This window comes from Sinocyclocheilus grahami, unplaced genomic scaffold, assembly GCF_001515645.1.
Source record: "Sinocyclocheilus grahami isolate Dianchi unplaced genomic scaffold, SAMN03320097.WGS_v1.1 scaffold67.1, whole genome shotgun sequence".
Taxonomy (NCBI): Eukaryota; Metazoa; Chordata; class Actinopteri; order Cypriniformes; family Cyprinidae; genus Sinocyclocheilus; species Sinocyclocheilus grahami.
This window is the reverse complement of record NW_015505246.1, coordinates 2,337,756-2,347,879: the sequence shown is the minus strand read 5'-3', so window position 1 is coordinate 2,347,879 and position 10,124 is coordinate 2,337,756.

Sequence of the window (10,124 nt, the reverse complement as noted above, 5' to 3'; positions counted from 1 at the left end):
ATTGAACTTGAGTGTAAACATTTTAAAACATAAACGTAATATTTATTCTGACAAATAATAATAAAGCTACAATTCTAATAAGCAAAATGCTAAATTCTGAATGACCTCTCACCGTTTCGCTCTCTTACAACAGTAGCGTACAGGTTGGTTTCTCTAAGAATGAGTGCATGAAGAGAGGTGGCAAGTGGGGGCCCTCAAGTTGACCTGACACTCTTCTGCTACCTGCTGTTTCACACAAAGGGAGCCAATCCCAGAACTCTTCAGAAGAAAGCCTCTTGCCTCTATTCGCCCAATGGCCACTTTGTGTGCCATGAATAAGATTTATACTCCAGGAGTCATTATTCGCCAGACTATTTTTCTTGGGCTCAAGCTTTTTGTAAGAGTATTCCCTTCCTCCCTCTCTCTCTCTCTCTCTCTCTCTCTCTCTTTTTTTACAAGTTGAATCACGGAGATGCCCGTCAAGCTTTGCAAATTGATTATAGTCTTAAACATTTATTAGATTACCACGGCCGGGGCAAACAATCAAGAGGGTGAGAGCTGTCAAGTGGTCTGGAATTCCACTATACTCTTGTCATTGGGATGCTCGCATGTTTCAGCTCTCCTTCCTGGCTATAGAATTGTACAATTCTGCAATATCAGCATCTTTTAATCAGGTGGCTATAATGCTATAATGATATTCTTATTAATTACATAATAATGGTAAAATATGCATATCATATGCCCAATTGGCAACCTCAATTACTTTTTTGAACATACATTTTTTTTATACACTATGTTCATAAAGTTTGGGGTCAATGCGTTTTTGTTTTTTAAGTTTTTATTTTTGTTTATTTTAGGTTTTTAAAGTCTCTTATGCTCACCAAGTCCAGATTAATTTGATCAAAAACACAGTAAAAACAATAACATTGTGATATATTATTGTCATTTTTTGAATGTACTGTTTTCAATTTCAATATATTTTAAATTATAATTACTTTGATGGAAAAGTTGAATTTTCAGCAGCCATTTTTCCAGTCATGTTCATTCAGGAAACATTCTAATATGCTGATTTGGTGTTTTAATTAACTGCATACACCATGCACAAAACTCCGCATTTGAACAGTCAATAGCAAATACTTAAAATAATAACAAAACAGTAGCTGATTCAGAAGCGCCAGATTGTCATAGCAAAGTCAGAATTACCTCCTCTCCAAGGTTCACGAAACGGTCCTCCATAAAATGCATTGCTGTTCTGTTTCCAAAGAGAAAGGAAAACTTGAAATCACGTCATATGACCCCTTTAAAAAACAGTTATACATGTATATATTTTATATTTAATATGTTTAAATATATTTTGAGTTCATATTTATTTAATTAATGTTATGTACAGTGGTGTGAAAAAGTGTTGGCCCCCTTCCTGTTTTTAATATTATAATATTAATTATAATTAAATTTTTTGCATATTTGTCACACTTAAAAGATTCAGATCATCAAACAAATTGTAATATTACACAAAGATAATGCAAGTAAATACAAAATGCAGTTTTTAAATGATTATTTGTTTTATTAAGGGAAAAAAGCTGTCCAAACCTGCCTGGCCCTATGTGAAAAAGTAATTGCCCCCTAAATCTAATAACTGGTTGTGCCACGCTTTGCAGCAACAACTGCAATCAAGTGTTTGCGATAACTGACAATGAGTCTTTCACATCGCTGTGGAGGAATTTTGGCCCACTCTTCTTTGCAGAATTGTTTTAATTCAGCCACATTGGAGGGTTTTCGAGCATGAATGGACTGTTTAAGCATCTCAATCGGATTTAAGTCCGGACTTTGATTTGGCCACTCCAAAACCTTAATTTAGTTTTTCTTGAGCCATTCAGAGGTGGACTTGCTGGTGTGTTTGGGATCATTGTCCTGCTGCAGAACCCAAGTGCGCTTGAGCTTGAGGTCACAAACTGATGGCTGGACATTCTCCTTCAGGATTTTCTGATAGAGTGCAGAATTCATGGTTCTGTCAATTATGGCAAGTCGTCCAGGTCCTGAAGCTGCAAAGCAGCCCCAGATCATCACACTACCACCACCATGTTTGACTGTTGGTATGATGGTCTTTTCATAAAATGCTGTGTTGGTTTTACACCAAATGTAACAGGACACACACCTTCCAAAAAGTTCAACTTTTGTCTCATCAGTCCACAGAATATTTGCCCAAAAGTCTTGGGGATACTCAAGATATTTTTTGGCAAATGAGAGACGAGCCTTTGTGTTCTTTTTGGTCAGCAGTGGCTTTTGCCTTGGAACTCTCCCATGGATGCGGTTTTTGCCCAGTCTCTTTCTTATTGTTGAATCATGAACACTGACCTTAATTGAGGCAAGTGAGACCTGCAGTTTTTTAGATGTTGATCTGGGTTCTTTTATGACCTCTTGGATGAGTCGTCGTTGTGCTCTTGGAGTAATTTTGGTTGGCCGGCAACTCCTGGGAAGGTTCACCATTGTTCCAAGTTTTCTCAATTTGTGGATAGTGGCTCTGACTATGGTCAGTTCTTTCATGATTTAACAGGAGGGGGCAATAAATTTTTCACGTAGGGCCACGTAGGTTTGGACAGCTTTTTTCGCTCAATAAATGAAATCATCATTTAAAAACTGCATTTTGTATTTACTGGCATTATCTTTGTGTAATATTTAAATTTGTTTGATGATCTGAAACATTAAAGTGTGACAAACATGCAAAAAAATGAGAAATCAGGAAGGGGGCCAACACTTTTTCACACCACTGTATATATGATTATATTATATAAGGATTTATGGTGATATTGTCTAAAATCCCATTATGAATTTCCAAACTTTTCGAGTCAAATATACCACAATAATCATTGCAAGATACAAATGAATAAATGTAACATAAACTTGACATCACACATTCAATTATGTTTTTTCTCCTCTTATACCCTCACACACTTTCTGTGACATGCCAATGCAGCCGTAGCTCTCAGTGGCTTGCAGAGTGAAATAGATTTTTCTCCCTCCATTATCCACCATTTTAATCCCATTTCTATCTCTCTCCTGTCACACAAAGAGAGCTGGCATGGCAGGAGCTCATGGAGTTCTCCTCTGAGCAGGCATGCCATCAGGGTTATGATTAGAATGTCAGACCAGCTGCGAGCTAGCCTGCTGTTCAGTGGTGGACTAGCACACACTGGATCTAAAGCCTGAATTCTCTCCAACCTGCCATAAGGCGAGTCCTCTAAAAAAGGCAACCAAAAAAATATCTAAGAGCACCCCCACCTCGCACATTTAGCTCGATCTTAAGAAAATGGGGGTGCTCAGATGTGCTCTTCTTTTCAAATGTGATTTTCAATCACAGTCCAGGGATGCTGAGGCCTGCAAATCTGCCACCTTGAAAAGGCCGAGGGAAATGGATGGAGGTCTGTTTGAAAGGACTGTTCACAGAGCACATGGAGAACTGCTCCATCAAAAGGTGGCACTGCCAAGACCGAGGACAAGGCTCTTAGAGTTAATCCCTAATTAGCTGAATCAGCAACAAAACAAAAGCGAGCCAACAATTATTAGTTTAGAGCATTTGTGGGAATGAAAAGCAAAGTCCAGAGGGAATCATTATACATTGACTTGAGCCAATGAGTCACACATAGTTCAACAGTTAAGAAATGGCAAGACCAAAGATAATTAACCCAAACAAACTATTAATTTTAGAATGAGACAAGGGGGTAGGCACAGGAATGATGAATGAATGAACCACGATCATCAAGAGTCTTGCAGCTGTCTGGCTTAAAGAGTGAGTTTCCTTTTTTGGTTGCTTTATAACCAGTTGCTTGCTAACAACAAAAATTCCATCTAGGATATGTATTTAATCAAGGTGCCATTTTTGGCACTTCTAGCTGTGTTTTAAATAGTTAAAGATCTGGAAAATGCTATAATGCGGTTTTTGAGGTCAGAGTTCTGTGTAAAGCAAGTCAGACTTTTGTGTCATGAAAGAGAAGACGCAGGATCAGTCTCTGACATTAGCGTATATACTTAAGCAACCCCATTTGCTGTAGCTTTTGTCTTAAAATAATGGCTAACCATGTTCTTCTGGTTGGCTGTGTTTATGTTAACAATAAATATATATTAATGAAATGAAATAAAGACAATGTTTAATAGAACAATGTCAACACAAAATGACTGATTTGCCCAGCTTTCATTACATTTCTATGGTCTGCAAAAAATAAAAGCATAAAAGCAACTCATCCAAAATCTTATAGTCACACTTATCCAACACTTATAGTCAAGTCAGTCACCTTTATTTTTAAAGTAGTAGTGTTAAAGAGGAAAGTAGCAGAATCGATGCAAACTTCAAAAACGAGGCAAATCCAAAAATCTTGCTATATTACTCAGTACTTAACATAATTACACTGTAACAAGGACACCTTAAAATGAAGTGTAATCTAATTTTATTTACAATTAAAATCTTTATAATATATAATTAAAATATAAACTAATTATGTAAATTATTTAATATATTTTATTGCATTAAAGTAATATAAAGTTTAATATTTTTATTCAGTAATATTTAAATGTATATTTGTTTCAAGGATGTGTTAAAAATCCTGTCAAAGCAGTTATCAGACCACTTGTCACTTCAGTGCCTAGTGTTTAAAAACTCGAGGGCCCTCAACTCTTATGGTTCGGAACACAAAGCTTGGAATGTGCCCTCGCCGAAGGAGAGTACGTGGAAGGACTTCGCCCATCTCTGTCGCATTATAGTATGGGGTAAACACACTTGTCTGCCGCTGGTGGGAAAGCTATGCCTAGCTTGGCGTGGGGCAGGAGGGGGTGTGTGGAGGCTCTTTGAGTTGTTGTATGGGAATGTGTGGTTACTCAGTGAGGCTGCTTTGAATGTGAAAGAGCACCCACCTCAGAGAGACAGCCCAGGCGGCCGGCCCATGAAAGACGGGTTGGCAGCTGCACGGCACGAAACCAATGTGACTGTGAAGGGGCAGCACGGGGAGCATGCAGTATATGGCAGAACCCTCCTAGCACCTCACGCCAGCTCGACTTTCCACGCCGCTCACTCTCCACCCTGGGACCTCCACCAACAACCCCTCCAGACCCTGGCCCACACCCTCAGTAATCCCACAGGAAATAGAGGGCTATGCAGGTGGTCCCCTCTGACAGCCCTGACTCTAACAGTGCTACATGTCCTTGCCTGCCATCGCTCTATCCGTGTACAGCTGAAGCACAGCAATGGGATGATTAGATGACAGATAAAACACTTTTTCAGAGAAGCGACTGGGGGAAACATGATGCTCTACACCACAGGGATTTCTTCTGCTCTTCAAGCTCCATTAGTAGCTGATGCAGAGCCTTTTCTAACTTTACTGGTTATTTTGTCTCTCGCAGATCTTGTCTGAGCGGGTGAAAGGTTTAGATGTTGAGGTTAAATAGGCATTATTTTCTCGGTGCTCTCAAAAGCCTAATAAGGGTTTTTCCTTTCTGTGTAGGTCCCTCTGGTAGTGGTCTAGAGATAATTTCGGAGCCATTGAGATCCTCTCAAGAGCCGCTATCACACATGATTATTTATGATCATGTGCCTCTGGAGAATTTGAAAAAGACTCTTTTTGTGTTTGTTAAATGCTGAGCAAGAAGAATGTTGTTCATATTAAATGGAAATGGGGAATATTGCAGCCAGTCATAACCAAAACAACTAATTTATTTATAAATGTAAAATACATAAATACCATATATATCAATTACCTAATATTAACAATGAAAATTTCTGTATCCCTTTTTGCATAGTCAAAGCCTTAAAGTCATGATGTAACATGGGTTGTTAGTTGACTCTGTGTGTCATACCTTTATTGTACTGGAGAGATTTGTGGGGGAGGGAAAAGAGATGGTAAGCCTGCATCCAATCTTTTTTAAAACTTCCTGTGTGGAGAGAACGGCACACTACAAGTGATGAAAGGAGCTCATTTTCCCAGTGACAGATCTACATGGATTCTTCAGGCTCACTTAAGCAGAACCATACACACACATCCCGCTGTCCATCCAACATGATCAAATTCACAAAACTTCCAGTTTATCTCACACCTGAAGCATCTGCTCTGAACATCTCTCATATTATCCTAAGGCAGTCTGTCATTATGAATCTATGATTACACACAAATGCGGTCTGGGGGGAACACACATTCATTCACACACCAAACCCACAGACGACCCACACTTTGCTTTAAAAACCCTGGTGGTATATGTTTTATACCGGATTTTTTTTTTTTTGAGAATAAATCTCAGTTTGTTAGTGTAATCTAGTCTGACCTATTGTCTTAATAGGATTACTGATGTTTACAACTGTGTGCAAACACAGTGCAAAATTAAATTAATTATTCACTGATAATCTTCTCTTCCAGTGAGCTGATAACTATTGCAACCAGATCATTGAGTCAGTGAACTGAGAATGATTTGAATGAATCAAAGCTTTTCAGTGAAAAAATGCACACAATTTGTGTGGACCACTTTTATGTGTTTTTTTTTAATTCACATTCAGTTGAAAAGAGTGACCAGATATTCTGCAAAACTTCGTCTTTTGTGCTCTAAGAAAGAAACAACATGAGTGTTGTTGGAGAATAAATTATGACAGAATTTAAATTGAGAACTATTCCTTTCAATGGAGGCCTGCAGTTGTTGTAAGGAAATTTCTGTCTGTTTTTCCCAGGATATAAGAACTTGAAATATTTTTGGGCTTCCTAAGGAACAAGGCAGCAAATAACCCCTTGGGTCCTATCAGTGAAATCTACACCACAGAATGATTTCACATTCTCTGTCTGTGTTTTCAGTGACCACCTGTTCAGCTTTCTGCTGAGGACTGATCTGTGTCCGACCCTATTGTAGCACTCCAATATTCTTTACATCTATTACTCGCCAAGAAACTAAAGCCTTTTCCAGTTTCCCCCCATCATTTTATGGAGCTTTACTATCATCTCACCATGGTTACATGTCTTTCTTCACCATTTAACCAGACAAGCGGCGCAGAGGAAAAAGTCTTGTTAGATTTCTATATGTCTGCCCGGCTGTCTCGTATAGCACGACATGCTGTCAGAGAGAATTCTGGGAACTACAGGAGTTTGCTGCTGCCCCTACAAAAGGTTTAGATTTACAGGGATTTTTTTTGGGGGGGGGACTCCAAAATGGACTGTAACACTGAAACGTTCATAGAAGGGGGCTTCAGTTTTAAAAGTTTGGTTTGAAAGAAAGTTGTTACTAGCGTGTAGATTCCACAGAATGTCTATAAATGAAGGCAAGAAGGGTCTTGTACAGCACATCTACATTTTTACTTTAGACTGCGTTGATATGCAAGACAAAAGACGTATAGTGTAGAGCCAAAAACAATGTTCATATAGTGAATGTGGTGTGTTTATATTGGTGTTTGCATACGAAACCCCGATAGACTGTAAAATTGGATGCAGAAGACCTCTAAAAATACACAGATGTTCCATGTGCAGCATCAATTCTTTTAGCACTAAATGAATGTGTAGGCACTGTCTGGATATGCCCACAATGTCTAAGTGGTGAAATACAGGCAGTGATGTAGAAACAATTGCATCTGAATCAAATTGTCCCTGCTTTCAGTGGGCATCATGCATTCTTTAGAGTTACACAGAGATGGTAATACAATTTGACTATTATTAATATTATCCTCATACATAGAAAGCTCACCTAAATTATGCTAATAAAGGCAGATTTTGACCTAAAAGGGAATGCAAACTGAATACCTCCAATGCCTTCTTGAGACAGGCCACTGCTCAAAGGAGGATTATAAAAACATTAGTCACAGAATCCACATTTCAATGACGCCACATATTTCAAGTCACTGCTGATTACTCTGACACCGTTTGTAGAGGGTTCTGGCTTTCAAGGGTAAAAGGAAGCCGCATTGAGGCACATGGGAACAGGATACTCGGTCTCCCTCCTCCTGCACTTTAGTGAACAATAATGGATATTTTTAGACTGCTTAATGTGTTTTGATCTATGGATGCTCCATAACAAGTTCCATTTCCACTGGTTAAAGGGATAGTTTACCCAAAAATGAAAATGATGTCATTATTTACTCACCCTCATGTCATTCCAAACAAAAAATTATATTTGACTTGTACTGTATGGGCAAAAAACACACATTTATCAGAATATCAGACAGTCTTAATACCTTTAGCATTTTTTAAGTAAATTTTTTTTTTAATGAATATAAATATTTTTTGTCAGTCTAGTATCAGCAGGTTGCTAAAAGTTAAAGTTTAAAAATAGTTTAAAAATTATAAGAAATATCAATAAAGTAATTAAATGCTCTCTGTAGTAATTTTCAAGGAAGGTTTGAAACATCACCAAACATTTTTACTTTTTTCTAATCCGTATTACAGCAATGACACTTTTCTTCGTTTGACCAAGATGAAATTCAGTCCCACTCCAGGCGATGAAGGTGATCTGGAGGCAGTCAAACATCTTGAGTTTCCACTGTTACTTGTGCACCACTGAAACAAGACCACATTTCAGTGAAGGCCAGGTGAGTCAGATTCAACTGAGAATTAACATTTTGCACAAAGAATACACTGTAAAATTGTTGAACCAGAAGTGTGAAAAAAAGTCATATGTTTGAACAGGTTTGCTTCAAGTTAGTTTTCCCAGTTTAATAGGAACCATGTACACTTTTAAATTTGCAGTATGTCTTTGAAGCCACCAGGGGGCATTAGTAGATTCTGATACAGGACTCAATTACCTTTTGGACATGCTTGACTGCCCTACAACTAACTTTTGTAAGAAAGAAAGAATACAAACATAAGTAACCCTCTTAAAAACTGGACATTCAAAAGATATGACACACATGACGCAACCTTAGCATGCCCACCCCTACCCGTCTCATTATGTCTGATGCAAAAGAGCATCGACAGAACAGCAGCCTGTGGGTGTCAGATCAGAGTACCTTCCTAGAGTGATCGCTGGCAAGAATAAAAGCTCTGTGGTGGATCTGAAAGACAAGAATGTAAATAAACACACAGACAGTACGCTTGTCACACTAGTGCACTATCGCACTGCCCAGCGCTGTAGCGGTCCCGCCACTGGTTTTATACAAGAAAGGGGATTAGCCAGTGGCCCACGGAAGCATCGCTGCGGCTTAAACCATTTTGCGTGGACGGTGTGAGAGGCAGTGGGATAATGCCATTTCACATCCCTGTGTTTCAGAAGCTCATGGAACCTTTAGCATGATATGAGCCTCTCTATCTGGTACCGCAAAGTCCAGAAGGATGACAATGGGAACAAAACGTCACCTATGAGCGAGATTTCAGAATACAAGCACCACCTAATCTTAAGGAAAGAATGTAGACTGAAGCATACAATAATTTGACTCTAGGATTAAAACAGTGTGTGTTCTGTAAGATTGTAGTACACAAGTTGAAAAATGAACTAAGCTTTAAAACATTTCCTAGAGCACTTAAAGGTGTTTTAAGTAGAAAAACAACAACAGCCACAGAGTTGCTTTTATGTGTCTGTCTCATGCATATGTCTGTATAGGCTATGCGTGTCTGTGTGTGTAAATATACATCCTAGGAGATTCCCAAAGGTCCTGACGGACATCACCCAAGCCTATCACAGGAAACGCGTGTCCTCACACCTGCTTGAATCCTTTTTATCTCTTGAAGTTCATATCCGTCTTTCCTTGACCAAAAAACCTTGCAGCTTTAGATTAAAACGAAAAGTGCCGGTAAAGTGTCAGTATTCACACAAATACAAACCCCCAGAGACATTAGACATCCAGAAAGGAAATGTATTGATTTTATTGTAGTTGATTTACAGGAAAAGAACTACGAAAGCAACCAAAAAGTGCAGGACAGCTATTGCAACTGTAAATTCAATATTATGTTACTGGTCGATCCATTATTAATTAGAAGATTTAAAATAAAATGGTGTATACAAACTGGATTCACAGACTGTTTTATACCCTTATTAGATGCACTTTATGTCTTTACATATTTGTCTTTGCTATGGAGAAGCTTTTAGTTGAGAGGTAGCTTAAAAATATAAGCACATAGCTTAATATATATATATATATATATATATATATATATATATATATATATATATATATATATATATACACAGCCATT